Below are 21705 nucleotides of genomic sequence, written 5' to 3'. Positions count from 1 at the left end.
AGGTCGAACCGGGTCGCTTGGCATGCAGTTGAAACCTCCTGTTTGCTCCCGAAACGTATTTGCCTCATTATCAATCCCTGTCTTTCGCAGTAACCTGCACCTGGGTGCCTCAGGATGTAGTTGGCAGAAGTCTGTGATCAGTGTTGGATCTAATATGTCCTTCTGAGGCACCCAGGACCGTTCCTCCGGTCCAAACCCCTCCCAATCTACCAAAAACTGAAAACCCCTACCCCTCCGACGGCAATCCATAATCCTCCGTACCGTATAGATTGTCTGTCCATCAATGATGCGTGGCGGGGGAACAGGGGGGGGGGGGGTGGCGGGGACATGGGGCAAGTGACAAAGGGCTTCAGGACAATTCAGACACATGGAAGGTCGGGTGAACCCGCATGGAAGGTGGGAGTAGTAGTCTATACGCCACCGGGTTCACACGCCGCACCACCTTGAATGGGCCCACGAAACGGGGCGCTACCTTCCTGGACTCGACCCGGAGGGGAAGATCCCGGGTCGAGAGCCACACCTTCTGCCCCGGGCGAAAGATCGGGGCCGGGCGACGCCTGCGGTTGGCCTGAAGCTGGGACCGAACCGACGCCCGCTGAAGCGCCGCCCTCACCCGCCTCCAGGTCTGGCGACAGCGACCGACGTGGGCTTGGACGGAGGGCACCTCCGCCGCCTCCTCCTGCTCAGGGAATAGGGGGGGTTGATAGCCACATCGGGTGCTGCCGTGGGGGCGTGTTTGAAGCGGTCGTGGGCCCTGGTCTTGCTGAGCAGCGTGAGCCCCATGCTGTCCACGGTCTCCTCCAGACCGTCCTTCCTGTCTCTCCACTGTGTAGTCGTTGGCCTGCGGGGGGGGGGGAGACAAGGAAGGCAAGGCTTTACCACCCTGGTTACACACTCATCCCCTCAGTCCCAGTCCTGAGCCGAACTGTGCTGAGCTGACCTGTCCTACACATCCAGCACAGTTGCTGAAACAGTTGTGGAAAGGACAATGTGAACGGAAACTACCAGAGCGCCAGCACAGTATGGTTGGGCTCGGCCCTGTTGGTGTATAAAGCCCCTTAGAAAACACACTCACTCACACTCTCACACACTCACACTCACACACACTCACCAGCTGCAGGGAAGCAGACATGTACTTGCAGACCTGTAGTTGTGTTACGTTATTGAAACAAGCTCCATCTTGTGTCATTCTGCCGCTCTCTCTACCAAGGCTACTGTCCGTTTGCCGAATTCCGGTTCTGTAAATCAATACGCGCGGGGTGTCCTCTGATAGGATAGCTACTGTTCTGTCCTCTGATAGGATAGCTACTGTTCTGTCCTCTGATAGGATAGCTACTGTTCTGTCCTCTGATAGGATAGCTACTGTTCTGTCCTCTGATAGGATAGCTACTGTTCTGGCGCGAAACATTCAAAAAAGAAACCGCGGTCATGTAAAATAAAATAAAAAATAATGCCGTTACTGTTGTATGATTCGAAGCCAAGTCTAACGTAGCTTAAACTTAACATTAGCTTTCTAGCTAACGTTTGACTAGCCTAAGTTAGACACATTCACGTACCTGTCTTTGTGGGACTTGGAGTGACGGATGAAATTCTACGTTGTGGTGGTCGTATCACTCATGTTTGCTCTGCAGACCTTACACACTGCTGTTCTTTTCTTTCTACTATCATCCATCCATATATATATATTTATCAACATGGGTTCATTAGTGTTTGCTAGACTGGTGTTGTGCAGTACTCAGTGTTTACCACAATGAGGCCACGCAAGTGTGCTAACGAAGGTTAATAGCTAGTTAGTTATCTAATTGCAGCCAATGTTGTATCAGCAACCTAGCGAAATTGATGAGAGGATCCTGTTTTACTGCTCTTTACAGCATCACACATTGATGTGGCAAGTTTCCTTCGTGACCGTGGCGTCACTGAAGAAGCCATCTCTCGCCTGGAGGAGGAAAAGGTATGGTATTTCTTCAGGATTTTAACCATAATCATGAAAGATGAAACGTTTAAACAAAACTATGCAATGTACAGTATGTGCAGAGGTAGTATTGTAAACACTGGCGGACTCAGGGGGGGCAGGGGGGGCGACCGCCCCTCCTGGTGCCCCCACGGTTCAAAAAAACGTCTGTCTTAAGTGCCCTTTTGAGTGTCAAAAATGCCCTTTTGAGTGGCGAAAATGAGAGGACGTGCCCTATCCGCTTGTTAAGTCTGACGTCAAAAGTGACGTTTAGCCATTTCCGGGTTCAAACCAGAAATTCCCCGCACCAGAGTACCTGTGAACTACAGCGGTAGAATGACAGTTTAATAGTTTTTTAGACTCGGATCTATTCATACAACAAGGGACACGGCACTTTCCCGTTTTCTCCATATTGTCAGGGTATTTGAGCCTCGGAAAAGCGCTATATAAATATAATTTATTATTATTATTATTTCTCCATGTCGAAGACAGCGCCTCAGCCAACTTTGGCCCCGGAAACACGTCACGACTTAACAAGCGGATAGGTGCCCCTCCAATGGTCTAAACTTGACCATTGCCCCCACCGTTAAGAAACGTCGCACTAAAGTGCCCTTTTGAGTGGCAAAATTAGAGGATGTGCCCTATTGGCTGCCCTTCCAATGGTCTAAACTTGACCATGTGCACTGATGGGGCGCAGTAGGTGCCCTTTTTTAATTTTCGCCCCTGCCATTCAAACAGCCTGAGTCCGCCACTGATTGTAAACATCAGTGGTAATTAGTTATAAGTGGTATTGTAAACAGTAGTATACAGTTCTATATCTAGTTATAAGCTATACAGTTAGGTAGCTTGTGCAATGTGGTAGTTTATGTACCGTATCTAATGTGCAGGGTATAAGGAAGCTGTATTAAGTGACGTGCAATATACAGTATGTGTAATGTAATGACCTAACAGTCACCTAACCAAGCTAATCTGTAAAATAGATTATAGAAAAAAGAAGATACATCATGAAGCATTTATGATATAGAATTGTTAGATTACCTTTAGGCTATGAAGAAATTCACTGAACTTATGTTGTGCTCACTCCACAGATAGACAGAGATGTTATATTGCTCATGGAGGATGGAGACCTGGCAAAATACATTCCCTCGTATGGTGACAGACTAGCACTGTTCAACTTCTCCAAAAACCAGCAGCCTATATCTCAAAGGAAATTGGGACTTTTTGAGAGGTTGCGTGAGAGGCTTAAATTGAGAAAGGGGGCAAACCAGGATGAAGGTGATCTCAATCCCCCCATTGGTCCCAACAGTGCATCTCCTACCAGAAGCCAGAGATCAAGAGCAACTCCTACCAGAAGCCAGAGATCAAGAGCAACTCCTACCAGAAGCCAGAGATCAAGAGCAAGTACTCGAAAAATAGAAATCGGTTGGCTACACATAGAAAATTATGAAATGAAGCAAATTCGAACAAAGCAAGGTGGGGGCACAAGGAGTGTAGTAATGGATGTAAACTGTGGGATGGATGATATCCTACAAAAAGGAAAGAGTCTGTTCTTCCCACAAGGCATGTCAACCAAAGGACCTGAAATAGACTTTGACTTTGAAGTTTGTGATCACAAACTAAATCCAGTTGTTGAAGACGTCACCATTGGTTTTATCTACAATACCCTCTGCATGACTAGACTACGGTTTTATCTTTCCTCTCGTCCCAAGCAAGAGTTACACGGCAACTGTGAAGATGATCACGAGGAGGATGATGACACTGATGAGCATGAGGCTGACAGTGCTCAAGAGGATCACAACACTCTGGAAATGTACGATGATATGAGTTCTCTAGATGTCCCATCTGCCATTTCTGACGCTAATGCCATCACAGATGGACACTTCATAACTTATCAATACCACTCTGTAGCAGAATTACTTCAGAGGGGTTTTGTTGTTGAAGGTGCAGCACAGACCATTGAGGTTGATTTGTCTGACTCAGAGGTTACATTTGGTCCAAGGAAGGAGGAAACCCGTAGCAGTGACTTTAATGACACACTTCCCGTATAACCCCACTCTAACCCTAACCCAGGAGCAGACACCTCCAGTCACACTGCCATTAAACCCCACGCCTGGGTCCCAGGAGCAGACACCTCCAATCACAGCAACAACATGTATAACCATACACCATGGAAATTGCCTGAAAGACATGATCAAAGCTTTCACAGATCCAGACATTCTCACTAAACCACTCATGATAAGCAGGCTACTCCCAGCTAATTCAGAGGAACTAGGCTGTGGATCAGGAGTTGAGAGAGATGTGTTTAGTTGCTTTTGGGAAGAGTTTTATGACCGCTGTACTCTGGGAACGACAATAAAAGTCCCTTTTATCCGGCATGACTTCAGCGGAGACACTTGGAAGGCCATTGGCAGAATTCTCCTCAAAGGTTATCAAGACTGTCAGTACTTCCCTATCAAGCTTGCTTGCCCTTTCATGGAGGAGATGCTGTATGGCGTAGTGCAGACTGACCTGACAGAATCATTTCTGCAGTTTATGAGTGGCCACGAAGGTGAGATTAGGGTTACACAATCAATTGCTGCATCTTGAATTCGGTTCAGAAATGCTCACTCATAGACTATTATGTTCCCAGGGACACTATGAATGTTTGTGATTATTTCTTCTTTATTATTATTATTTTTGCATGGTTGTAATATTAAATCATGGATGACCCGAAATTGCTGAGAAAAAGGCATGATTATTATATTAGTGGGGTTACATTTTTTATTGGCATGTGAAATTGTCAGACATTTATAGCTGTATACTATGAGGCGATTCTTTGATCTGTAAGGCGATCAACTTCTCCAGAATCGATTTAATTGAGTCGTCACTTACAAGCGAGTTCGTTTAATCTCAACGAGACGTCCTTGATATCACTTCTTAAGATGATATGATCCAATCAAATATTAGGCACCACTACTGAACTGTTAAGATAATATTTATTCAAGCACATCAGCAAGCAATAATAGTTCATTTCCATGGAAAAGTGTCTCATCTAGTTTCACCTCTGCAGGCCCGTCTCAGCTAGCCGTCAACAAGTTAACTGCAGGGGCTCCACCAAACCAGAGTCCCCTCTCGCCTCCGTTCACACTCTTTATACATTTGATTTAACATTTTGGGGCTGGGTGATGCCTCCCCCCCTATCTGGTAGTTTTCCAATTGTCCGCACGAAGTCCGTTGCAGCTGCAGTAAGTGTCCTAGTTAGCATGGCCTTCAATTCCTCTTCTGTGTGGGTGCGAGAGTGTACTGTGTGTTATCAGCAGTGTGTCCTGCTAGCCTCCCGTTCTCATGGTGATATCCGTACTTTGTATGAGCAGAGCATTGTGTCAGTGTCCTTATCAGAATGTCTTGTTATCAGAATGTCTTGTGAAAACACAACTATTGAAGTTACACAGTAATATTAGGATTCGATTTACCAGTTAAAATATAGTATTAGAAGAATAGACTTATCATTAATCATTAGTTATGAAAGTATAAAATCAGTACAGAAAAATTGAATATTATAACAGCAGGTGTAAAATGGTTGTTAGCACATAGGTAAAAATAAGTAATTTACAGGCAGTTTGAATCATAAAACGTTCTTTTAGTCAGGAGCTTGTATTCTTCTTGTCGCTCAAAAACAGAACCTCTCTTTTGGCTTTGCGTGACCTTCCTATTGTTCTCAACTGACCTCAGTCACATATTATTTAAATGAGCACATAGTACATGATTTATCACTTCTAGTTATTTTAATACAAATTCCCAACAGATCTGACCACTTTTTGTGCTGTGTCTTTATAATGTTTTATAACCACAGGTGAGGTCATCCGACGAGCCCTTGTCGATTTCACCTCCATTGACTCAGAAGATCTTGGGGAAGTCCTTGACAACTACGACTGTAGAAGGAGAGTCACCGCAGAGAATCTCCCAGAGATCCTAATGGAGATTGCCCACAAGGAGCTCGTGCAAAAGCCCAAGTATGTGATAGACTGTTGGAAAGACGTTACTCAGAGCCAGTTTGCCTTGAATCGTGAGGAACGTTTGGAGATGTATGCAAACCTCAAACCAGCACCTAAAAAAGTACTGGCACTACTGCATCTCCCAGCAGATATGAGTACCAAACAACAGGAAGTAGGGCATCATCTGAAACGTTACATCAGAGAGATGGACGAGGAGAAACTAGGCAGGTTTCTTAGGTTCACCACAGGATCAAATCTGATCACATGTGACAGTATAGCCGTGATGTTTTCACAGATGTCTGAATTTACAAGACGGCCAATAGGACGCACATGTGGTAGGGTTTTAGAATTAGCTGAATGCTATGAACATTTCCCAGACTTCCGAGCTGAATTCAATGGAGTCCTTGACAGCAGGCCCGGATTAACCCCCTAGGGTGCCCTAGGGTGACCAGACTTGATGTGTGCCCCCCCCCCCCCCCCAACACACACATTTATTTTTTTTATTTTTTTTTACTTTGCAAGTGAAAATTTGATATTTACTATGGTTACAAAAAACATAGATTTACAAGAGCATATTACTACAGTACTGGGTCATCACAGTTATTTACTATGGTTACAAAAACCATAGATTTACAAGAGCATATTACTACAGTACAGGCTCATCCCAGTTGGGCCTAATGCCGTAGTATAGCCTTGACACTGATGCTCAAATCTGAATGCAACTCACATCCCAATGCAACACGACTTTCTAAATATAGGCTAATTATTTCCATCATAAATGGCCTGAGACTACATGCAAAACCATAACAAAGGGGGAAAATGCACATACTGTATACTACAATAAAACAAGCTCAATACCAACCAAGTCCAAAAATGGAAATAAACAGCGCTTCTCTCTTTGCCGCTCTGCTCACCTTCGTGATGCTGTATCAGACGTAGGCTATAGCCCTGTGCATCACACAGGCCCAAATCAGCCACAGCGTCATATTAGCCCCAAATAATCATATGTAAGCCTTACCTTTAGCAGAACTTCTTTTTTCTTGATTTTCCGCAGGCAAAGTCGTTGACTAAATCCTCAAAGTCCATCTCTTTGACCAACTCGGATTCAATTGCCAGCAGGGAAAGGGCAGACAGACGCTTCTGTCCCATAGTGGTTCTGAGTTCAATCTTCACTCGTTTGAGTTGGGAGAAGGATCTCTCGCCCTCGCAGTTGGTAACTGGCAGGGTAAGGAAGAGCCTCAGTGCAACAAACACACATGGGAACGTCGTCTGTAGTCCATTTATTCTCAGGATTTGAAGCATCTCCTCTGGTGAACGGGTTGTCTCCTCCCGCACAAAATTCTTGAACTGAACAAGTTCATCTCCAAAGTTTTTGTCCAGGTCATCTGGATATGTGGAGGAGAGCGCAGCAGCGCGTTTACGCACAGAATCGCGGTCCATGTCGGAATCAAACAAAACGCCAAATAGTCCATTCAGGGCCCTGTATGCATCAATGCGCTGAACAAGACAGGACAGCAACCTGTCAATGATCACATTGTAGGTTTCCACCTTGAATCGCTGTGTAACAGGTTCGGGCACAGAGGGAGACAGACAATAGGCTGGGTAGTTTTACGAACAGGTTTTTATTTCGGGAGCAGCTGTTTTGGAGTTCAGTCTGGCTGAGCCTTGCTCAGGCGAGAACGTCTCTGCCCGCTTCTAGCCCGACCCTTTCGGTCGCGGCTCCCCTGCACCGCTCGTCCGTCCCTCGGCACCTGACACTCCGCTGCTTCTCCGTTCTGGTATACTCCGTTCTGGTATCCTCCGTTCTGGTATACTCTGTTTCCTCGTTACTCCGTCCTTGGGCTACTCAGTCCGACTACCCCCTTCTGGAGAACAAAACCACACGTTAAAAGCGCGCGTTGATGAGGATCAAATTGGCATCAGCCGATGCCAATTGGACCCTCATCCCTTCACCAACTGTCCTATAGCTCCCCCTGCCGGTCGGAACGCGTCATGTTCCCCACACACCCCCACCACCAGATCAAGGCCGGGCGCGCCCGGTCGCCAGCCTACTCCCCCCCCCCCCATCACGGGAGAGGAAGTCGGCCACGACCATCTGCGTCCCTGGCCTGTGCACCACCGCAAAATTGAAGGGCTGTAGCGCGAGGTACCAGCGTGTGATCCTCGCGTTAGAGTCCTTCATACGGTGGAGCCACTGGAGGGGAGCATGGTTGGAGTAGAGGGTGAACGCGCGCCCCAGCAGGTAGTACCGGAGGGCGCCGACCGCCCACCGGATGGCCAGGCACTCCTTCTCCACCGTGCTGTACCTGCCCTCTCGCTCCGATAACTTGCGGCTCAGGTACAGCACCGGACGGTCGGCTCCCTCCACCTGCTGGGTCAGCACCGCTCCCAGCCCCCTATCCGATGCGTCCGTCTGCAGGGAAAAAGGGATGTTAAAATCCGGAGCATGCAGGACAGTTTTACCACAGAGAGCTGCTTTAATACCTTCAAACGCCACCTGGCACGGCTCCGACCACTGGACCGGGTCTGGGGCACCCTTCCGGGTGCGGTCGGTCAGGGGGCTGGCCAGCTCCGCGAACCCCGGCACGAATTGCCGGTAATAGCCCGCCAGTCCCAGGAACCGCCTCACTTCCTTCCGGGTCCTGGGCCGCGGGGCGGCGGCGACCGCAGCGGTCTTATCTACCTGCGGGCGCACCTCCCCACCGCCCAGGATGTACCCCAGAAAGCGGATCTCCCCCCGCCCGATCACGCACTTCGCTGGGTTGGCCGTGAGCCCCGCTCGCCCCAGCGACTGCAGCACGGCCGCTACCCGCTGCATATGCTGCGGCCATGTATCGCTGTAAATCACGATGTCGTCGAGGTAGGCCGCTGCGTATGCAGAGTGCGGCCGAAGGATACGATCCATGAGCCGCTGGAACGTAGCCGGGGCCCCGAACAACCCGAACGGCAGCGCGGTGAACTGGTATAGACCACGCGGGGTGGAGAACGCCGTTTTCTCGCGGGACCCTGGCGACAGCGGAATCTGCCAGTATCCCTTCGTACAGTCCAGGGTCGTATAGAATTTAGCCGCGCCAAGCCGGTCCAAGAGCTCGTCGACCCTGGGCATTGGATAGGCATCGAATTTAGACACCGCGTTCACCCGTCGGTAGTCCACACAGAACCGCACAGCCCCATCTCGCTTGGTCACCAGCACGATGGGGCTGCACCAATCACTGTGGGACTCTTCTACCACGCCCAGTTCCAGCATCGCTTCTAACTCCCGGCTCACCACGTCGCGTTTGTGAGCCGGCAGCCTATACGGCCGTGTCCGCACCGTAACGCCCGGTGGCGTCTCTATGTGGTGTTCTATCAGCGTGGTGCGCCCGGGTAGGGGGGAAAACACATCAGCGAACCTCCGTTGCAACTCGGCCACGTCCGCTCGCTGGGCCGCCGAAAGATGGTCTCCCAAGTGGGCCGGGGTACCAATTTTAGACTTTGGGACCTCCGGTCCGAACTCATCCCTCTCGGGAAGTAGCGTAGCCAGCGCGACAGGGATCGCCTCGGTCCATTTTTTAAGAAGGTTCACGTGATATATCTGCGTGCTATCCCCCCGATCTGAACGCACCACCTCATAGTCCACCTCCCCCACCCGCCGTGTGACCGTGAACGGCCCTTGCCACTTGGCGAGTAATTTCGAGCTGGAAGTGGGCAGTAGTACAAGGACCCTGTCTCCCGGTGCGAAGATGCGCAGCTTAGACCCCCTGTCGTACAGGCGCTTCTGTCGTTCCTGGGCCTGGTGCAAATGCTCCCGTGATATAACCCCTAACGTGTGGAGTTTTGCCCGCAGGTCCAGGACGTATTGAATCTCGTTTTTACTGTCGCTGGACCCCTCCTCCCAGCTTTCTTTAATGAGGTCCAGGACGCCGCGAGGCTTGCGCCCATATAAGAGCTCGAATGGGGAAAACCCCGTGGAAGCCTGGGGGACTTCCCGCACCGCGAACAACAGGGGGGCTAGCCATTGGTGCCAATTTTGACTATCCTCGTGAACGAACTTACGGATCATTGATTTAAGCGTCCGGTTGAACCGCTCGCACAGACCATCGCTGGCCGGGTGGTACACGCTCGTCCGGACCGCTTTAATATTCAATAATCCGTACAGCTCTTTGAGCGTGCGTGACATAAAATTGGTACCTTGGTCAGTGAGGATCTCTTTCGGGATCCCCACCCGGGAGATGACCTGAAACAACGCCTGCGCCACACTCTTCGCGGAGATGGAGCGCAGGGGAATTGCCTCGGGGTATCGGGTTGCGTAATCTATCAACACTAACACAAACCGATAGCCTTGTGCACATCGCTCTAATGGGCCGATAATGTCCATTCCAATACGGTCAAACGGGGCCTCAACCAGGGGGAGAGGGTATAACGGCGCCCGCGGGACGGCCGGGGGGTTGGCTAGCTGGCATTCGCGGCAGGCGGCGCACCACCGGCGCACCTCCGCCCGTATCCCCGGCCAGTAGAATCGGTCCATTATGCGACTAAGTGTTTTATCATATCCTAAGTGGCCCGCCATGGGGTTATAATGTGCCGCCTGGAATATCGCTTCCCGGCGGCCCCGGGGAACCAGCAACTGGGTGACGTCCTCTTCCCTGCGAGTGTCACGACTCACTCTATATAGTCTGTCCCTAACCAACGTAAAGTATGGGGGAGCGAGCGCCGCGTCTGGCCGTACCCGTGCACCATCAATCACCATCACCTGGTCGTAGGCTGAGCGTAGGGTAGCGTCACGAGACTGTTCGAGGGGAAAATCTCCCACCGGAGGAAACACCGGCAGCGGCACCTCGGGTGGCGGTGCCTCTGCCCCTGCCTCCTCCTGCCCCTCGTCAGCGTCGGCCGCCCCCGCATCAGCGCAGAGCACGGCGCCCGCCCCACGCGTCCCTGCCCGTCGTGCGTGCACCCCTGTCGTCCCCGCTACTGCCCGTGGGAATCCCGCCCAGTCTAGACCCAAGATTAGGGGGTGCATGAGGCTCGGACTAACCGCCGCCTTGACTCTATATTCTCTCCCATTATGTTTAATCTCGATGGGGACCACCGGGTATACGTGAACATCCCCATGCACACACAGTATTGACACCCTCGATGCCCCTACCAATGCCTCTGGTCGCACCAGGCGCTGGTGGATCATAGACTGTAGGCAGTCGAATCCAGCAGCGCCTCGTGCGTACCCCGCTGCATCCTTACCCGGATGCGGTACACCTCGCTCGGATCCGGGGGAGGGGTGACCTCGTCAGCGGTGCGGACAGCCCGGCCGACCTCCATAGCTGGGCAGTCCCGGCGGCGGTGGCCAGGCTGGCCGCACCGCCAGCACCCCTCCTCTGCCGCCTGTGGGGCTCTCTGTGGGGTGAAGGCCAAGGTCGCGCCCCCCTGCGTTGCCTCCGGCCACCCGCCCCGGGGAGCGGCCATCGGCCTCTCACGCCGTGTCCCCGCCATGGGTCCGGTCCGAATGGCCAACCCCCCCTGGCGGCGGGGAGCTGGGACCGGGACCGCGGCGGGTCCCGCCGCCCCCGCGTCTGGAGAGGGCAGTTGGTTCTCGGCCAGCCCGATGGCGGTGGTGATGTTGGCGGGCCGGTGGTAGGCTACCCAGGCCGCGGTCCGCGGCGGTAGGCCCGTCACGAACCTCTCCAGGGCGACCTGCTCCACCACCTCCGCCGCCGATCTCTCCTCGGGCTGCAACCACCGCCGCGCCATGTCCATCACCTGCTGGGCGTACAGGAACGGCCTCCCGCCGGCCTCCAGGGTCAGGGCACGGAGCCGGCGCCGGTGTACTTCCGGGCTCAGCCCGAGCCGGTCCCGGATGGCCCTGACCACTGTCGGGTAGTCGGCCTGGCTGGCCGCCGGGAGACCCGCCAGCGCGAGCTGCGCCTCCCCGATCAGCAGGGGCCGGAGCTGGTGGGCCCACTCGTCTTCTGGCCACCGCTGTCTCCGGGCCACCTGCTCGAATGTCTCGATATATGCCTCCGGGTCGTCCCCCTCCGTCATCCGCAGCATCCGGACTCGGGTCCCCCCTGCCACTCCGTAGTCCCCGTACCCCTCCCGGTCGCGGATGATGGACCGGAGGTCCGCCCGGTCCTCGGCCTGGACGCGGGCCATGTCCATCAGGGCGTCGTGGCTGGCCCGTGCCATTGCCGCCTGCTGCTCCTGCAGCTGTGCCAGGTGGGCGAGCACATGTCCCAGGGGCGACTCCATGCCCCCGCCTGTCTGTTCTCTGGTGTTTCGGGTCCGCCTCTCCTCTGTGCCTCACGTCGGGTGCCACTGTAACAGGTTCGGGCACAGAGGGAGACAGACAATAAGCCTATTGTCTGTAGTAGTTTTACGAACGGGTTTTTATTTCGGGAGCAGTTGTTTTGGAGTTCAGTCTGGCTGAGCCTTGCTCAGGCGAGAACGTCTCTGCCCGCTTCTAGCCCGACCCTTTCGGTCGCGGCTCCCCTGCAGTGCTCGTCCGTCCCTCGGCACCTGACACTCCGCTGCTTCTCCGTTCTGGTATACTCCATTCTGGTATCCTCCGTTCTGGTATACTCCGTTTCCTCGTTACTCCGTCCTTGGGCTACTCAGTCCGACTACCCCCTTCTGGAGAACAAAACCACACGTTAAGAGCGCGCGTTGATGAGGATCCAATTGGCATCAGCCGATGCCAATTGGACCCTCATCCCTTCACCAACTGTCCTATAGCTCCCCCTGCCGGTCGGAACGCGTCATGTTCCCCACACGCTGACTCCCAGTTAGCATCGTGTCATCCCCTGTTGACTCATCTGCAAAGGCTTTTCTTTTTCTCACCCCCTGTGTCTCGTGGTGATAAGAGGGTCTCACGCTTTTCACATCCCGAGAAGCATTTTCAAATGTAGAAAATTGATCTCTGAGTGATGCCACAAACGTATGCAGAGATTCCAGCAGTCGCTGTGCAGTACCTAAGTTTATATCAGGCTTTTGCAATGTGTCACTTGTGGCTTTGAATCTACTCAGCACAGTATCCCATAGATTGGACATTATTGCGGTCTCCAATTTGTCGAGATTACGACAGAGCGCAGCAGCCTTGTCCCTGGCGTCATCTTTCTCATCCGCATCTGCTGCAAACCTTCCCAAGGCCTCCCTTATTGCACTATAGTTTTCTCTCAATGCTTTGGTAGAGTCAGCTCTACAACTCCATCTAGTACTGGACAGTGATTTTAGAGTCCTGCTGATGTTCACATCCTTATTTTTAAATATCAAGCTCCATCGGTGAGTGGATGCTGCACAAAACGCATACAATGACTGAAGTAGGTCAAAGAAATCCCTCGCATCCTTACAGCTAATAATGCTGTTTACACCGACAAGATTTAGGGAATGTCCAGCACAGGGCACGTAATGAATCAGGGGGTTTGCTTTTTTAAGATGCGCCTGGAGGCCGTTATATTTACCCGACATGTTACTGGCGTTGTCGTAACTTTGTCCCCGGCAATTCGACAAGTCTAACCCCAGGTCATGAACCATTCTTACTACACATTCAGCAAGACTTGCTCCAGTGTGGCTGTGAATGGGCTCGAAACCAATAAATCGCTCCACCACTTTCCCTTACTCGCTGACAAATCTAAAAATAAATGTCAACTGGTCAACGTGCGACAAATCAGGGGTTGAATCAACGATGACCGAGAAGTACTTGGCATGCTGTAGTTCGGCTGCAATCGTTTTCTTTACTTTCTCACCCATTAATTCAATGAACTCAACACACACAGTAGATGATAAGTATGATGTTGTCCCTCATCCCCTTTGGCCATACTTCTCTATGTGTTCTCTTAAAAACGGATCAAACTGCGCAATAACTTCCAACATTCCGAGGTAATTGCCATTACCTGATGAGCCCAAAAGTTCATCATCACCCCTGAATGCTAGGCCTCTCTCGCTCAAGAATTTGATCACAGCCACAAGACGCCTCAATACCTCCTTCCAGTATTTCCCCTCAGTGTCCATCTGCCGCCTAAGCGAAGCATCCACCGTGCCCACATTCCTCGATCTGCGCAGTAAAGCCAGCATGTTGTGCCTATGGTTTGCACTCTTCTCGTGGTCCGAAATTCGCTCAGGATGTCTCCAGTCACAGAACCCAGACGTTAAAGCATTATGCTGTGACTCAGATAGCAGTTTACAGGCAAAGCAGTAAACCATACCTGCTGATGGTGAGTAAATTAACCACTCTCTACTGCTTATCTGCTTGTTTGGGAGACGACAATGCAATAAATCATTGGTGAGTGACCGCGTTTGTCCTCCAAGACCAATGTCCCGCACAGATGCTGGGTATTTGCGGGCCCTATTCTGGAAGGACACCGGGCCTTTAGAAATTGCCATTTCCCTCACATGCTCCGTGATGTCTCCCCATAGTTCCGGGTCTGTTGAGATGTTAAAATCCACCAGCGGCTGCTGATCTTCGGCAATATTTCCAGGATCCACCTCGTCGTCTCCGTCATCCTCGCTCTCATGCACCTGACTGTACTCAGCGCCATAGCTCACGTCTGCCTGAGCTGTAGGATCGTCTGCTGGGCAGTTAGCATTAGCTTCACCGCTCTCGTCGTCGTTGCTAATAATAGCTCTGTTCGCTCCCTCGCTCGCTCTGCTGCCACTGTTAACTTCAGTGCTAATTTTAGGCCTAGGTGAAATAAAAAAATTCCCAATTGTTGGGACATTTTTAAGAGCGGCCGTATGTCTGGAGTCTTTGCCTTGCTTAATTTTTCGCTTGGCAGAGCCACTCAGTTGTCGCCTGTCCATTTTGATTTCTTAGTTGATAGTTTGGTGTCACTGCGTCATCGCGCACCTGTCTGTGATTGGGGGGGGGCACTTGTCTGTGACTGGGGGGGGGCACTCGCAATTATTTATCTTTTTATACATGATAGCCTAAATATAACCGTTAGTTTTGTACCTGTGTGGATGTCTTCCAGTAAATATAGCCTATATTTTAAAAATGTGCCCAAAATATTTTAAAGGTCTATTCATTGTCCGATTAATTTGGTGCCCCCCCATTGGCTGGTGCCCCAGGGCGTTCACCCGATGCAATATATGGATAATCCGGGCTTGCTTGACAGCAACATTTGGGTCATAGACATTGTATAGGACATTGTGGACCTTAGGTATTTTTCATTTAGCACTTTATCTCAAATGTTCCTCTGTGACAGTCTCAGAGAAAGGGTTGTACATTGTTTTTTGTAGTTGAGATTGAGATTGAGATAACGTTTATTGCCACTATGCATTACACATATAGGAATTTGCTTCGTCACCACAGCAAGTGCGTTTATACTTTTTTCACATATCAAAAAACAGGACAACACAACAACAACACAGGACAGACAACAGTGCATTGGATAGTGCGGTATAAAGTAAAGTGCAGTGCAGAGGTTTATTTTTTTGAGTCCAGTTCAGTCCTGGGCAGACTTGGGGGCGGGGGGGGGGGGGGGGAAGCCAGAGTAATTTAACAGCCTGGCGGCTGAGGGGTAGAAGCTGAGCCTGTGGCGGGCCTTAAGTGCCTTAGGCAGCCGCAACCTTCTTCCAGAGGGAAGCAGGGTGAGGAGGCCGTGGCCGGGGTGGAAGGGGTCAGCCATGATCTTCCTTGCCCTCCTCAGAGCCCTGGTGTCATGCAGGGAGTTGAGGGAGGGCAAGGGACAGCCGATCACCCTCTCTGCTGAACGTCGCACCCGCTGCAACTTGGCCTTGTCCTTGGTCGTTGCAGCAGGGAACCAGGTGATGATGGAGTGGGTGAGGATGGATTCTATGATGGCCGTGTAGAACTGGACCATCATGGACCTCGGCAGCCTGAGTTTCCTCAGCTGCCGGAGGAAGAACATCCTCTTCTGGGCCTTCTTTGTGAGGACCTCGGTGTTCTGCTCCCACTTTAGGTCCCGGGAGATGGTCATGCCTAGAAAGCGGCATGACTCCACGGAGGCCACCGGGGTACCTCCCAGCGTGATGGGAGGGGGCAGGGCTGCTTTCCTTCGGAAGTCCACCACCATCTCCACTGTTTTTAGAGCATTTAGCTCCAGATTGTTTAAACTGCACCATCTCTGCAGCCCCTCGATCTCACCCCTGTAGGCAGATTCGTCCCCCCCGGAGATGAGGCCCACCAGGGTGGTGTCGTCTGCAAACTTCAGGAGCTTGACCGAGGGGTGGCGGGAGACACAGCTGTTGGTGTAGAGGGAGAATAGTGCTGGAGACAGGACGCAGCCCTGCGGGGAGCCCGTGCTGGTGGTCCTGGAGCTGGAAATGCTCTTCCCCAGCTTCACCCGCTGAGACCTGTCAGTCAGGAAGTCCGTGATCCACCTGCAGGTGGAGACCGGCACCTGCAGCAGGGATAGCTGGTGCTCCAGGATGTGTGGGAGGATCGTGTTGAAGGCCGAGCTGAAGTCCACGAACAGGATCCTGGCGTAGTTGCCTGCAGTGTCTAGGTGTTCTAGTACGTAGTGCAGAGCCATGTTCACGGCGTCCTCCGTGGATCTATTGGCTCTGTACGCGAACTGCAGGGGGTCCAGCACAGGATCCGTGATGAGCTTCAGGTAGGCCAGGACAAGGCGCTCCAGGACCTTCATGACGACGGAGGTCAGAGCGACGGGTCTGTAGTCGTTGAGGCCTGTGACCTTGGCCTTCTTGGGGACGGGGATGATGGTTGATGCCTTGAAGCACGCTGGGACGTGACACAGCTCCAGCGAGGCGTTGAAGATGTTGGTGAACACCGGGGCCAGCTGGTCGGCGCAGTGCTTCAAGACAGAGGGAGAGACGGAATCCGGACCAGCTGCCTTCCGGGGATTCTGCCTCTTAAACAGTCTGTTTACCTCTCGCACTGTGACAGAGAGAGGGGGTGGGGAAAGGGGGGTGGGGGTGGGCGGGGCGGGTGAGGAGGGGGGAGGGAGGGGGGGGGGAGGGGGGAGGGTGGGGGTAGCAGGAGGGACATTGGCCCCCCTGGGGGACGGGGGTGGTGGTTGTAGCCGGGGGGTGTGGAGGGAGAGGGCGGGGGTGGGCGGGAACCTCTCTTTCTCAAACCTACAATAGAACTCGTTCAGCTCGTTAGCGAGGGGGAGGTTGTCGGACATCAGCGGGGACCTGGGTTTGTAGTTGGTGATGGTCTTTAGGCCTTTCCAGACGGAGGCGGAATCCCCCTCAGAGAGCTGTTTCTGCAGCTTCTCCGAAAAGCGATGCTTCGCCTCCTTCACCGCTTTGGCGAACCTGTACTTGGCCTGCTTGACCCGGTCCACGTCCCCACTGCGCCTAGCCACCTCCTTCTCTGACCTCAGACGCCTGAGTTGGGATGAAAACCAGGGCTTGTCGTTGTTGAAGGACTTCCTGGAGCGGAGGGGGACACACACCTCCTCGCCAAGGCTGATAAATGATGTAACAGTGTCTGTGTATACATCCAGATTGTTACCAGCCTCTGGCCCCGCCCACTCCACCAAGTCCTGGTCACAGCCTGCACTCTCCAACCAGGCGCAGAGTCGCTCACATGCCTCACTGGACCACACCCTGAATCGCCGTACAACAGGTTTAGACAGTTTTAACCTCTGCCTGTAGCGAGGGATCAGGTGTATGAGGATGTGGTCACTGTAGCCCAGTGCAGCACGGGGGACAGAATGGTAGGCTTGACGAGCTGTACAGTAGCAATGGTCCAGAGTGTTCACCCCCCTGGTGGGACACGTGACTTGCTGCCTGTATTTGGGGAGCGCCCGGCTAAGATTAGCCTGGTTAAAATCCCCCAAAACAACAACAAAACTGTCCGGGTAATTACGTTCCACACTCATCAATTGCTCTGCCAGTGTGTCTACTGCTGCGGTGACGTCCGCATCAGGTGGAATGTAGACACACGCGAGAATGAATGAGCTGAACTCACGGGGGGAATAAAAAGGACGGCAGAGGATGAATAGGGATTCTATAGCCGTGGAACAGTGTTTGTGGAGCACTGTCACCTCGGAACTCCAGCGCACGTTAACAAAGAACATTAACCCCCCACCCCTAGACATCATTGTAGTATGCCTAATTCCTGGAAGTATAACAGCTGAAGCCATTGATCTTTGAGTAATGTTGATTGTATAATTGTGTATTAGGTAGACTATTGAAGTGAAACCAATGGTAAGATAGAATGTTTGTATTGAAGCAGTTCTTTCTTTGATACTAGGTCACATTTAGTACATCCGGAAAGTATTCAGACCCCTTAATTTTTTTCACATTTACTCAATTTAATTTCATGGAAATGGATTCAACAATTGCCAACAATCCACACACAATACCCCAGAATGACAATGTGAAACCACTTTTTGGAATCTCAGTAAATGTATTAAAATTGAAATACAGAAATACTTCATGTACATAAGTATTCAGACCCTTTGCAATGACACTATTAAAAATAGCTAAAATGCCAAAATGTTGCATTGTTCAAGGGCTTGCCAATTTGAGGTGCTGATATTCAAGGTTCTCAGAATAATTGTTGTTATTGTTTGCATAATAAAGTTACTTTTTACTGTACATCTTGTGGCACATCTTTGGATGGCACAGATTGATGTAAACGTTCCATCCGTGGTTGTATAATATATATATATATATATATATATACAGTATATATATATAATATAATAATACACTATGGACAAAAGTATTGGGACACCCGAACATCACACCCATATGTGCTTGCTGAACATCTCATTCCAAAACCATGGGCATTCATATGGAGTTGGTGCCCTCTTTGCTACTATAACAGCTTCCCAGAATGCCTTCCCAGAAGAATGGCTGTTATAGTAGCAAAGAAAGCACCAACTCCATATTAATGGCCATGGTTTTGGAATGATATGTTCAGCAAGCACATCTGGGTGTGATGTTCCAGTGTCCCAATACTTTTGTCCATATCTACACATATTATGATACGTTTACAATCCATGTTGATGTGTTACATGTACTGTATGTAGCAGGGTGTTACTGAATGTTCAACATATGGGATGTTATCTGTACTTTTAAAACAATATAACTGTAATGTAAGTATTCAAAATGAAACCTGCATTTTACTAGGACATTTTGGAGACCTTGTTATCTTACAGTTTTTATTGCTGTAGTTGTTGCTACAATTAAACTTTATTACATGTGCATATTGTTCTACCCATTTACTTTTACATGTGTCTTATTTCAATTTCTGATGACATTGGCCCTCCGTCCTGCCAGAAGATTGGATCCCTTATAATATGGCTGGTTTTACAGACAAAGTTGAATGCATAACTCTGAAGACTAGAACAGAGAGACGAACTACAACAGTTACAGCGTTACCAGTGGATTAATAAAGGGTGGGTATAATTATCTAAATGTTTGGTTCATTGAATAAAGAAATAAATAGGCTACTTGAAAGTGGTACTCCACTCTCCTTAACCCTTATGTTGTGTTCGGGTCTGCCGTGGCCCGTTTCAAGTTACAATTATATAATAACTACCATCTAGTTTTTTTTTTATTGGAACAAGGTTCATGATATCCTCCACAACAGCTATATAAACACTACAAAACGGATTTTGACCATTTTAGCCAATTCTGCCAGTATAATTTGGTGTTCGGGTCTGGGAAGACCCAGCAGTGCATTGAAAAGTTGTGGGGCCATACAATAAAATGACAACAGGATTGGTTATGAATGCATAATAAGTTAGTTATGATGTAATAACAATATTGGATGCTAGTCATTGTTTTTTAGTGTTTTGGACTGAGTTAAATCATAGGTCAAAATTGACCCATGAACACACGGGACAGAAACAGCTTTCGAACACAACACAAAAGTGGGGACAAGTGAACTCCATCTCTAAAGGTTTTGCCTTCTCTGTTCTTAGCAATGTGTACAGTTCAGCAGCAGCATATGCATCTTTTGGAGAGTCCCATCCATTTTCCTGCATCAGTAAAAGAGATAGCTCAAACACAGTTTCATCACAAGGCAATTGACCCTTGGGTGTACACTCCTCCTTACATATATCCACCTCTTCTTGGTCAATCGATTTCAGTCTGTCCTCTGCACGAAACATCTGTGGGACTGTATACAACAAGACTGGACGACCTCCTGGCACATTCCGGGCTGGCATTGGTCTGATCTTGTGTGAATTCCATGTCCTCACAACTTCATCAAGTTCTTGCTGCAGGATCATGAAGAAAATAATCTCATTACCAACATAAATCAATACATTCCACAATAGTAAACATCTGATCATAATTTGCATATAATTATGATAATCATAATATCGTATCTTCCTAGAGAGGTGGCTGACTAAAATGTATGTTTATAATAAGAGAGGCCCATCATCCAACCCAACCCACCCCCCTTTTAATAAACCTGATGTTGCTCAATACCTACCTGCACATCAGTGCTGACTGTGTACAATTGTATGCTATCATACACACAGCATACATATTTGTCTGTTTATATGAATGTATGTAAAAGTGGAATCTATCCAGTTCCTAAAACGCCTTACTTTATGAAAACAGAGTGGCAGATGCAATCTAATATATGCTTTTCTTGATAAACTGTGTGTGTGTGCATGCTTTATATTAGGGACAGACTTGGACTGTAATAGTGTTACTGTACCTGCACAAGGTTGAGGAAGCAGAACTGGATGAGACTTTTATCCAAGAAATCTCCAGAGAAATGACCATTATCTTGAAGGGTTTTGAAAAGATTCATCCAGAACTGTGCACTTTGTTTTCTAAGTATTCCCCACCAGGACTCAATTCGCTGATTTGCAGTGCTGCGACCATATACAAAACTTTTCTCTCTGGCAAAAACATCTTGGTGGTTTCTTCTCAAAAAGACCTGCATGTTCTCCACATCTCTGTTTTCTGTGCCCCTATCAGCTCGCAGCCTCTCTGGACATCCTCCAACACCTTCAATGCTTTGAATATAATATCCAGCTCTGACCTTTGGATCGTTGTTTGTTGTGTATGCTTCCATCCATACCACATAACGACTAGCCATCGATGCAACCATTGATCCCTATTCCGTACGGCTTCAGTTTGTCGTAAGAGTCATATGCCAGAGTGCATTACATTAGGACCTCAGGTAGAGTACTGTAGTAAGAGTCCATATGCCAGAGTGCATTACATTAGGACCTCAGGTAGAGTACTGTAGTAAGAGTCCATATGCCAGAGTGCATTACATTAGGACCTCAGGTAGAGTACTGTAGTAAGAGTCCATATGCCAGAGTGCATTACATTAGGACCTCGGGTAGAGTACTGTAGTAAGAGTCCATATGCCAGAGTGCATTACATTAGGACCTCAGGTAGAGTACTGTAGTAAGAGTCCAAAGTACGAATACTTGTTATGATACGGTGATTTTGTGCCAATAGACAAAGAATGTCCTTATTACTAAAGCCAATTCCAAAGTATAACTCGATAAGAGAATTCATGTCATCCATTTTAACCAGTAGGAACATTCCATTCTGACTTTTTATCTCAGAAATTCTGACTTTTAATCTCAGAAATTCAGACTTTTTTCTCAGAAATTCTGACTTTAATCTCAGAAAATCTGACTTTTAATCTCAGAAATTCTGACTTTTTTCTCAGAAATTCTGACTTTAATCTCTGAAATTCTGACTTTTAATCTCAGAAATTCTGACTTTTTTCTCAGAAATTCTGACTTTAATCTCAGAAATTCTGACTTTTTATCTCAGAAATTCTGACTTTTTATCTCAGAAATTCTGACTTTTTTCTCAGAAATTCTGACTTTAATCTCAGAAATTCTGACTTTACACTCAGAATATAACCTCCCCCCCTTTCGGGAGAAAAAA

Source organism: Nansenia antarctica (assembly GCF_963989245.1).
Source record: "Nansenia antarctica genome assembly, chromosome: 1".
Taxonomy (NCBI): Eukaryota; Metazoa; Chordata; class Actinopteri; order Argentiniformes; family Microstomatidae; genus Nansenia; species Nansenia antarctica.
The sequence above is the reverse complement of the archived record's forward strand: the minus strand, read 5'-3'. Positions refer to the sequence as shown.